The sequence below is a fragment of the Pinus tabuliformis genome, chromosome X (assembly GCF_031772625.1).
Source record: "Pinus tabuliformis cultivar Carrire ecotype Pingquan chromosome X, CPIR1, whole genome shotgun sequence".
NCBI classification, from domain to species: domain Eukaryota; kingdom Viridiplantae; phylum Streptophyta; class Pinopsida; order Pinales; family Pinaceae; genus Pinus; species Pinus tabuliformis.
This window is the reverse complement of record NC_142308.1, coordinates 1,723,526,861-1,723,537,718: the sequence shown is the minus strand read 5'-3', so window position 1 is coordinate 1,723,537,718 and position 10,858 is coordinate 1,723,526,861.

Here is a 10,858-nt window from a genome sequence, read left to right as displayed (position 1 = left end):
TAGATGGGGGGAGGTGGCATTGCTTTGTAGGGGTGGAGGGGAGATACTCTTCACTCACAATTCAGCTACCACCTACTTCAATGTTGTTCTCCCATAGAAAAAGGAAAGAAATTCGTAATTTGGAGACTCAAGTGAGGGTTGAGAGATAATCCCATTCTTATTCAGAAGTCCTAGAGAACATGTTGACATGGGTTTCTGGCCCTAGGTACACCAGGGGTAGGAAGAAAAAATACTTGAATTATGTAGATTTGCATTGGTAAATCAAAACTTTTCTAGGTTCTGGTTGTGGGAAGGTCACCTCATTTAATCGAATCTCCAAGATCTATCATGAAGGTGGGGCTACAATATCTCATTTTCCAAATTATTTGGAACTTAAAACTAATAACATTGTTCATTCAACTCATTCAAATCTTTCCAACGATATAAATATCGTCTCAACCCGAGTCTTGGACCGAAAGTTATGCCCATTATAAGTTTTCCCTATTAAAAGAGGGAATGTCAATACAAGGGTGCCATGTGGCACCCACATGTCCTTTGCATAGACCCATTGGCACTACCACATCATCACCTCGAGGTCAGCGAGGATCCAAGCTATGGTGGGTTGGGTCATTTTCATGTTAAATTTAGTTTCCATTGTGAGAAAAGCCAAAGGCCAAAGTTCATTAACTAAGTGCATCCCCCCATCCCCAGGTCCATGTCATACTAGACCTAGGATTTGCCCCATACCTCCTCCACCACATCCATGTTATACCTGCACCATGAAGGCCATGAGCTTGGCGGGTCCTACCCTAGTCCATGTCATGTCAGGTTAGGTATTATTAATTGTGAATCCCCACACCATTTCGAAACTCGATGGCCCAAATACCGAAATTCTGATGGGGCCTACCTCAGTCTACATCATTTCCAATTGGGTACTACTGACCTATGCTTTGTTTTATTCATTCGAATGCCCCAAAGGCCGGAAGGCCGGGCCCCTTATGGTTCTACCCCCGTTGCCTTTCAGTATTGGGGTTTATAAGATCTTTCTTTGCTTGATTTATTCAAGTGCCCCTATGGCCTCACTCCTGAGTTTTATGGTTTGAGGCCATAGTATTAGACCTTGAATTTTTTTCAGTGAGAATGATGAGATGGGATATCTTAGTCGTGAATTTACAACAAAAATTTTCCCAAGATCCAAAACCTTGGCCTTCACAATTCGTTACCATACCCAGTATAGGAACAAGGGAAGCGACACTAACACATGTCCTCCATGTGGTAGTGGTATGGATGCTAATGTGGCACTTGGGGGACATACTTTAAAATGGGCATAACTATGTGTCTACATCTCAAAATTGGAAAAAATGTATATTGTTGGAAAGCTCTCGATGAGTAAAAGAAGACGATGGTTTCATAAATGAGAGTTGTGGTGGTTGAAGGAAGTAGAAATTTGACAACCCCACTTCCTTGTGCTGACCTAGGAGGTTAGGTCTAGATACCATGTATCCATATACATGCTTTAATGGGTTTGGGTATGTTACAAATGGTATCAAATCCAAGGTTCAACACTTGGATTAAATGGGATTAGAAGAGAAGGAATGAGTTGGGTCTTGTTAAGTTTAAAGGTTTGTCGTACTAACAAACAAAAAATTGATGGATTATATTTTATCTGATTATCTAATGTGACTCTTTATCTATTTAGTAATGTGAATGGAATTTCCTAGGCCAGTTGTGGGATAATAACAACAATGATTGTATCTCTATATTAATGGGAAGACTTGAAGGTTCTTCTCTGCTTAAGGGAACTTTGTTCTTTTGGAGATAAACAAGGACATTGGTCTCTTTTTTAATGTGTCTGAGATGAAAAGTTTGAAATTGTGTTCCCAAAGGAGTGAAAGTATCTCATTTCAATGGGGTGACAGAGAAGTTATTTTTGAGTGCCTATGGGGAATTTAAATCCATGTTATCGAGATTTTGGGAGATCAGGTCTTGGGTGTCGGGAGATCCATCGAGTAACTCTCGCGTAAACCCTTGGATATTGATGGATCTGGATATGTTTATTGGTGGACATAGAAATCCATGTGAAATGATTATGTTGTATTAGCATTCGAGTGAATGATAGGTCAGGGATTAGGTGTCAAGATGCGGGTGATTGAGATGAGTAGGACTTTGAACCAACCCTAATGCTAATAGAACCTGATATGTTTGTTGACTAATGAGAATATTCCTAATAAATCACCATGGTATATTGGCCTTTTGGCTATCGATCACCAACCGATCAGGTTTTAGAGCATGCATGAAATTAGATGTTAGGGTATTAGGTGTGAGGTATTGATAGGTTGGGGCCTTTGTTATTGGAATTTCCTCCCAATACTGCCAAAACCCCAATAAGGTTCTAATGTGGTAGGTCAACCTGGCATGCTAGCATGGTAGGTTCTCATGTGATTTTATGGTGGTGAGATGTGGAAGAAAAGTGGCATGTGTCATCTACATGGAACGTTGACATGACATTATACAATGGAAACACAAGGACATGGGACTGCCAAGCGTTCACCACATGACAATAACACAAGTGCTAATGTGGCACTTGGGGGACAAATGTTTAATGATTGGTGGATAATTTTAGAAAACATTAAAAATAAACAAAATGATTAGAATCTTCATTGTGGCCTCTAGTTGCACCCAAAATGAAATGCTTCAAGTGCCCATTATCCCCATAATCCATTCATGTTTTTCAAAGTCTATAGACCATCATGGAAATCTAATAGATTAAAACACCTCAACTTTTAATGGCTAAAATTGCTAGTTTTAAATGATGAGAAGATGGAAAGCACCCACATTTTTTGGAACTTGGAACTGTGGACCTGCTCCACACTCCAAACAACAATATTTATGGTATTTTTTATTTACTCATTAAAGACAAATGTCTTTCAACTGATTTCGTTGCAATAAGACATGTGTCTTTCTATTGATCTCGTTGCATTTATGGCCAATCGAAGTGGGACGTCAATAGATTGATTATCCCTTTGAGTGCGCTTTAATCTTCGTAATTGCATTTTTCCATTGTTCCAATTATCAAAAGATTGATATAGATTTTTTTCAAAAAGAATTAATATTCATAATCTAGATTAAATAACTATGCTAGTGATTTTCCATATCCATGTACTGAAGCAATATATTGTTGTTAGAAGAAAATAATTTTTAAGATAGTTGTCAACGTGAATTTATTTATTTATTTATTTATAGTTTTAATTCTTTGACAATTAAATTTAAAACAAGAGAAAAATTATTAATTTTTGTACATCCATCAAAAAAAATTTATATTTTAAACTTATTTTTTTGTTTTAAAAATATTCTATATAATGTTAAATTTTACATACTTTAATAAACGTTCTAATATCCCGGATGCGGGTGCAATGGCAACGTGGTAATGGCGTGATCCATCACGTGGGCAAGTGGCAGGGCCGCGGCGTCAAAGGGTACCACGATAAGCGGATTATTAATACGCACAAACTCAGACAGAGGAAGGCATTAATGCCTGTCTTCTCGGCTCGAGGGAGGGGGATGGAGATCGATGTAGTGGAGCGTTTTAAGGAAGGAATGTGCAGTGTACAGGGGAATATGGGTAAGCAATGTGCAGAGGCCTTGCTCCGCTCAGAAGGCAATGAGCATAAGGATTTGAGATGCGTCGCGCTGGTTTCTAAGCCAGGAAAGAACACACCCTGCAATGGTGCTGAGATTGTGTTGGTTTTCATAGCGGGAGGAGCTCGGGGTGCTTGGGTAAGGCCGCATTCAGAAATGCCGAGGGAGAGGCCGCAGATGGGCAGCAGACGAGGGGGAACCAGAGGCAGGGCCCTCTCGCAGCAGCAAAATTACAATTCGCCCTCCTCCTCCATCGAAGTAACATCAATGCCGCAGAGGTACCAAGGCAGCAATGAGGAGGATGGTGGTTCAGAGGAGGGTCAGCAGGAGCTCCCAATGCTCAGGTATCGGCTCCCCTGCCCTCAAGCTAATTCCACTCTGATCGTTTCTATTTCGGTTGAGCCGGGCATCTCTCAGAACATAGAGGCAGAGCCTTTACCGGAATGGCCTCGCTCTAGCAGAGAGGAATCTCCTGTCGCTTGCCTTCCGGTTGGGGTAGGCACCAGTGGGTTGGCCCCTGGACGTGTGCTCGGTTCTGAACTTGTGCGCCCAGCTTCTAACTGTGAACATGTTTCCGGCCCTTCAACGCTTGCTGGTCCAAGCAAGCCAGCACCAGAAGGGAGCCCAGACGCGGTCATCCAGCTCTCCGACTCCGAAGATATGCTCCGTTTCGGTTGCTGGATTGAAGAGGCGCCCCAAACCACCGATGATGAATAAACTCGCCCCGGTAACCTCTGCTGTTTTTCTTGGGTTCTCAATGTATGACTCTGCCAAGCGATATCTACACCTCTGTCAATGTGTCGGCTTTGATTGTTCAAGTGTCGAATGTAATTGTTCAAGTGTCGGCTGTAATAGTCCAGGTGTCTGTCGGTCTTTGTATGGGTCAGTCCATGGCCCTGGTGTCTGTTCCGTCACTATGTGTTCTGTTAATATGTCTTCAGTGGTCAAGCAACAAATTCCAATTTTGAATCTGCTCAATTTTGGAAATGGAAGCAGGGCAAGGAAAGGGCTGATAGGCAAAACTTCATAGCCTTGCCCATTGTAATCTTTATGTATCTCTGTTTTGTATAATAATAGATTTAGTCACATTCAGAAAAAAAAATAAACGTTCTAATAAAAATTCTAAATTTTGTGAACTAATTGAAATGAAAACAATTTAAGCCAGAAGCAATTACAATATTGCGCCATAGGTAACATAATAAAGGAGCTCATTTCTCATAAGAAACTTGGGAACTACGTAAACTGTCATGCAAGTATTCATTGACTTTAGTTTTTTTCATAATCCATACTTAACCAAAAACCATAGCTTTCGATACAAAGTCAAACTATTTTGACATTATAGTAATTTATCTAACTATTGGAATAATTCACCAATGTTTTGAGAAAGTGCTTTTTTATTTTTTTATAAAATAAATAATAAAAAAATTTAATTAAATTTTATCACTTATTTTTCTTATTAATCTATGATTCCCCACATAGTGCATGTGGGTAAGCCACTACTTGAGCATGACGGTGAGGTCCCTTTCAGGCTGGATCAAAATTGTCGTCCAAGTGTATCCCCAGTTTAAAGACTCATGATGACATCTAAATTTGGTATTGCATTTTAAAATTGGCACCCTTTTCAAGAGTAGACATGCATTATAAGTACAAAATGGGAGTAACCAACATATACTTTTCCATGTTGGACTTTAAATTTGGTAATGCCAAAACCAACATATACTTTTCCATGTTGGCCTTTAAATTTGGTAATGCCTCTAAATTTTATAGGACATTTTTTTTCCTACAACAAACCAGTTTCTATAAATGTAGGGAGTAACCAAGAGATGTGCAATTATTTCGCATCGAACTTCAACACTAGTAGTGATTTCGAATATGAACCAGATTGCTCTCTTCCCATAGATTTAGCATTAGGAATCTCTCTGCCAACAACAACGATATGGGAGTCAGAGTAGCCAAAACCTATGTCTTTGACGATCTGGTTCATATTTCGATAGGTAAAGAAGAAAGACCTATATACATAGAAATTCATTTTCCATCCATTCATATACACATTGAATATATGCAAAGATTTAGCTTCTTGTAGAGTGAACACTAACACAGTATATTCTTCTTTGCATGAACTCTAAGACATTTAATCATGTACATAAATTTCATATATGCTTTTAGAAGATTTTTGTGTCTGTTACTTGAGCTATGGATTTCAAGATTTGTAGTCATGCATGTATATGTATCTTTAGAAGATTCTTAGTCTATATCATGTAATGAATTTTGTGAGTGTTTACTATGTATATTGCCTATATATTGTTTATTTTTGGTAGCATCGGATGTGCTCTAAGTTTCAAATTTTGCAGCGAGGCTTGGGCACATGTGTTCCAAAGAACCCAGAAAGCATTTTGGAAAATTCCACCCTGAGACAATTTTATTAAAATAATTAATTATTTTCAATGGGTCCCTAAGTCTAAACTTAGGAAATTAAAATAATTAATGGATATTAATCTAAATGTGGGTGTAACTTCTAGAAGAAGACAGTATCAAGCAGAAATGGTCTTAGCCATTGATTAGTTTCTAATCTAGGTCGTTGAATGTCAACAAGAAGATTATTTAAGGAGGCTTGAGGGAAATTTGGAAGACACACAGAGAGAGATCAGAAGTTCGATTTTCTAAAGCAGAACAGCTGCCGGAAAGATTTACGATAGTGATCTTTTGCAGTGAGGGGCAAAGATAGTATCCAGAAAAGGAATTTTTCCTGGGCCAAAGAGTACAAGGCAGAGAGGGCAGAATGACGTCCAGAGAGAGGCTGATGTTGGCCCATGCAGAGCTGACGTAGTGGTAGCGCAAAGCCTAGAGGAAGATCGAATACCTGCTGAGGAAATCGAGTTTCAGAAGTTGGGAGCTGGGGTGTAAGACCAAGAGGCTGGAAATCAAAGTTTTTGGTCAGAAAAGGATCTAGAGGAAGAGAAGCGCAGCCCCCAACTAAGGTGATGCAGAGAGTGCATAGGGTTGACGCAAATCTATGCAGAGGCTGACGCAGAAGGGATGCAGAGCCTCCTTCCAGCGAGAGCAGGGTCAGATTCTTCCTGTGACAAGGTGAGATCATCTCACTATTTGTTTTTTCCAGTTTCTCTCTGTATTAGATAGCCAGTTGGGCTTCCAATGAATTGTACTCAGATTTACTACTACATAATAATAAAAACCCTTAGAGTTGTTGCAACAGTTTTCCTGCATTGGGTTTTTCTGGGGACATTTATCCAAAAAGAACGGTGTCATTGTGTTGTATTTTCATTCTTGCTCAGTTTCTTGTTTCCGAATTATATTTAATTAAGTGAAGGCTGCAATATATATATATATATCGATATTTGTTTTAGGAAACTGCAAGTAATTTGTTTAAAGGAATTTAACAAATAAGAGAAATATCATCAGTTGCTACAGTAGGGATTTTGGTTTAGGAATTTTCACATGGTATCAGAGCGGTGAAAGTGAGACAAGAAAAGCAGTGCCAGAGAACCCATCACTGAGTAGAGAAGAAGGTCGAATAGCTACAAGAGGCAGTAGTTCGAATCCCTAGAGGGATTGCGCAGTCCAGTCAGGAAAGCTGATTTTTTCAGGAAAGTCTCTTTCTAAGTGAGTCGACAGAGAGGAAAGACTTCCAGATCAAAATCTTGCTAAGACAGAGGGAGCAGCGCAGAAGAGCCAGCAAAGAGGGGTTTTCTGGTGGGACGCAGTTCTCCGCAAGCAATTACCGGGAAGAAAGACGTCAGAGGGAAGAGAGAGACATGGTAGAGGGAATTCTTCCTCAGAGGACTTATAGACAAGGAGTCTGAATTCTTATTAACTGAGCAGCAGTGGAGAGGGGCAGATATACAAGCTCCCGCAAGGAGTGCGTAGGCCATTCTAGTGTTGCGCAAAGGAGAGAGGAGGATATTCAACAATTTCACTTGGCAGAGATGGCATCCACATCTCCAAGAGGAAGATGGGGTGATTTAGAGTTGTAATTCTAAAGAGCTATAGATGGGAAAGATCCTTAAGGAGTCCACCTCTCGGATCAATTCCTTACTAAGGGTGCCCAGTCAGAAGTAGCGAGATGGACCAGTGTTAGTTGGTGCAGAGGATTGTTTGAGAGACAGATGCAGTAGCTAGAACACCAAGTCTGAGTAGCGTAGCGCAAAGTTGCAGTCGTGAAGGGAAACAATGCAGTAGCAACAACAACACAATGGCTTCAAAGGGATGGCATGGGACTAGTAGCAGCCAGATCTTCATCATTGAGATGCATCTATGTTGAACACTTGTTCATATTTTGGGATGCTTTTTAGTTGCAATGCAAATGAAGTGTTAGCAGTGGCAGTGCTAGCAGCAGCACAGATATAGCACTTAAGAGGGGGTTATAGTACTGATGTAGTATTGACAGTGGCAATGTCAGCAGCAGTACAGTCGCAGTAGCAGCACAGTAGTTGGTGGAAGCATGTCAAACATCGGTAGCGTAGAGGATGATGTTATGAAGTCAGGGTGATGCTTCTGTGGGAGGTATTGCTAGAGCACATTCCTTGCTAAGAGGGAGCGTTGATTTCTGGTAGCATCGGATGTGCTATAAGTCTCAAATTTTGCAGGGAGGCTTGGGCACATGTAGTCCAAAGAACCCAGAAAGTTATTTGGGAAATCCCACTCGGAGACAGTTTTATTAAAATAATTAATTATTTTTAATGGGTCCCTAATTCTAAACTTAAGAAATTAAAATAGTTAATGGGTATTAATCTAACTGTAGGTGTAACTTCTAGAAGAAGACGAGGATCACAAAGAAATGATCTTATCCATAAATTAGCTTCTAATATGGGTCGTTGAATGTCAACGGAAAGATTATTTAAGGAGGCTTGAGGGTCATTTGGAAGACACACAAAGAGATATCAGAAGTTCAGTTTTCTAAAGCAGAGTAGCTGTCGGAGAGATTTCCGATAGTGATCTTTTGTAGTGAGGGGTAGTATCTGGAAAAGGAATTTTTCTTGGGCCAGAGAGTACAAGGTAGAGAGGGCAGAATGATGTCCAGAGAGAGGTTGATTTTGGCCCACGCAGAGCTGACGTAGTGGTAGCGTAGAGCCTAGAGGAAGATCGAATTCCTACTAAGGAAATTGAGTTTCAGAAGCCGAGAGTTGGGGTGTGAGACTGAGAGGCTGGAAATCAAAGTTTCTAGTCAACAGAGGATCTGGAAGAAGAGAAGAATAGTTCCCATCTAAGGTGACGCAAAGACTATGTAAGGTTGATGAAAATATGCGCAGAGGTTGATGCAGAAGGGACACGGAGTGTCCTTCCAGTGAAATCAGGTCAAATTCTTCCAGTGACAGGGTGAGATCATCTCACTATTTGTTTTGTCTAGTTTCTCTCTGTATCGGATATCCATTTAGTATTCCAATGAATTGTACTCAGATTTACTATTGCATTATAATAAAAACCCTTAGAGTTGTTGCACCAGTTTTACCGCATTGGGTTTTTCTGGGGACATTTATCCAAAAATAACAGTGTCATTGTGTTGTATTTTCGTTCTTGCTCAGTTTCTTGTTTCCGCGTTATATTTAATTAAGTGAAGGTTGCAGTGTATGTATTTCGATATTTGTCGTAGGAAACTGCAAGTAATTTGTTTAAAGGAATTTAACAAATAGGATAAATATCATCAGTTGCTATAGTAGGGATTCCGGTTTAGGAATTTTCACATGGTATCAGAGCGGTGCAAGTGAGACAAGAAGAGCAGTGCCATAGAACCCAGTGTTGAGCAGATAAGAAAGTCGAATAGCTGTAGGGGGCAGCAGTTCGAATCCCCAGAGGGATTGGGCAGTCCAGGCCAGGAAGGTTGAATTTTCAAGGAAAGTCTCTCTCTAAGTGAGTCGACAGAGAGGAAAGTCTTCCAGATCAAAATCTTGCCAAGACAGAGGGAGCAACGTAGTAGATCCAGTGAAGAGGGGTTTTCTGGTGGGATGCAGTTCTTTGCAAGCAGTTGTCGGGCAAAAAGACATCAGAGGGAAGAGAGAGACACGGTAAAGCGAATTCTTCCTCAGAGGACTTCTAGCCAAGGAGTTTGAATTCTTACTAACTGAGTAGCAGTGGAGAGGGGAAAATCTACAAACTCCAACAAGGAGAGTGTAGGCTAGTCTATTGTTGTGCAGAGGAGAGAGGAGGCTATTCAACGCCTTCATTTGGAAGAGATGGCAGCCACATCTCCCAGAGGGAGATGGGGTGATTAAGAGTTGTAGTTCTAGAGAGCTACGAATGGGCATGATCCTTGATGAGCCCCACCTCTCGGATCAATTCCTTACTATGGATGCCCAAATCAAAAAGTATCATGATGGACCAGTGTCAGTTGGCGCAGAGGAGTGTTGGAGCGACAGATGCAGTGGCTAGAATGCCAAGTCTGAGCAGCGTAGTGCAAAGTTGCAGCCGTGAAAGGAGGCACAATGCAGTAGCAACAGCACTGCAACGGCTTCAGAGGGATAGTGTGGGACTAACAGCAGCCAGATCTTCTACATCGAGATGCATCTATGCCTAAAACTTTTTAAGATTTTGGGATGTTTTTTAGTTGCAGTGCAAATGAAGTGTTAGCAGTGGCAGTGCTAGCAGTAGCACAGATCCAACACTTGAGAGAGGGCTATAGTACGGATGCATTATTGACAGTGGCAATCTCAGCAGCAGTACAATAGTTGGTGGACAGCATGTCAAACATCAGCAACGCAGAGGATGATGTTATGAAGTTAGGGTGATGCTTCAGTGGGAGGCATTGCTAGAGCACATTCCTCGCTAAGAGGGAGTGTTGATTTCTGGTAGCATTGGATGTGCTCTAAGTCTCAAATTTTGCAGGGAGGCTTGGGCACATGTATTCCAAAGAACCCAGAAAGTGTTTTGGGAAATTCCACCCGGAGATAGTTTTATTAAAATAATTAATTATTTTTAATGGTGCCTAAGTCTAAACTTAAGAAATTAAAATAATTAATCGATATTAATCTAACTGCGGGTGTAACTTCTATAAGAATATGAGGATCAAGCAGAAATGATCTTATCCATTGATTAGCTTCTAATCTGAGTCGTTGAATGTCAACGAGAAGATTATTTAAGGAGGCTTGAGGGTCATTTGGAAGACACACACGCAGAGATTAGAAGTTTGATTTTCTGAAGTAGAGTATCTGCCGGAGAGATTTTCAATAGTGATCTTTTGCAGTGAAGGGCAAAGATAGTATCCGAAAGAGGCAATTTTTCTTGGGTC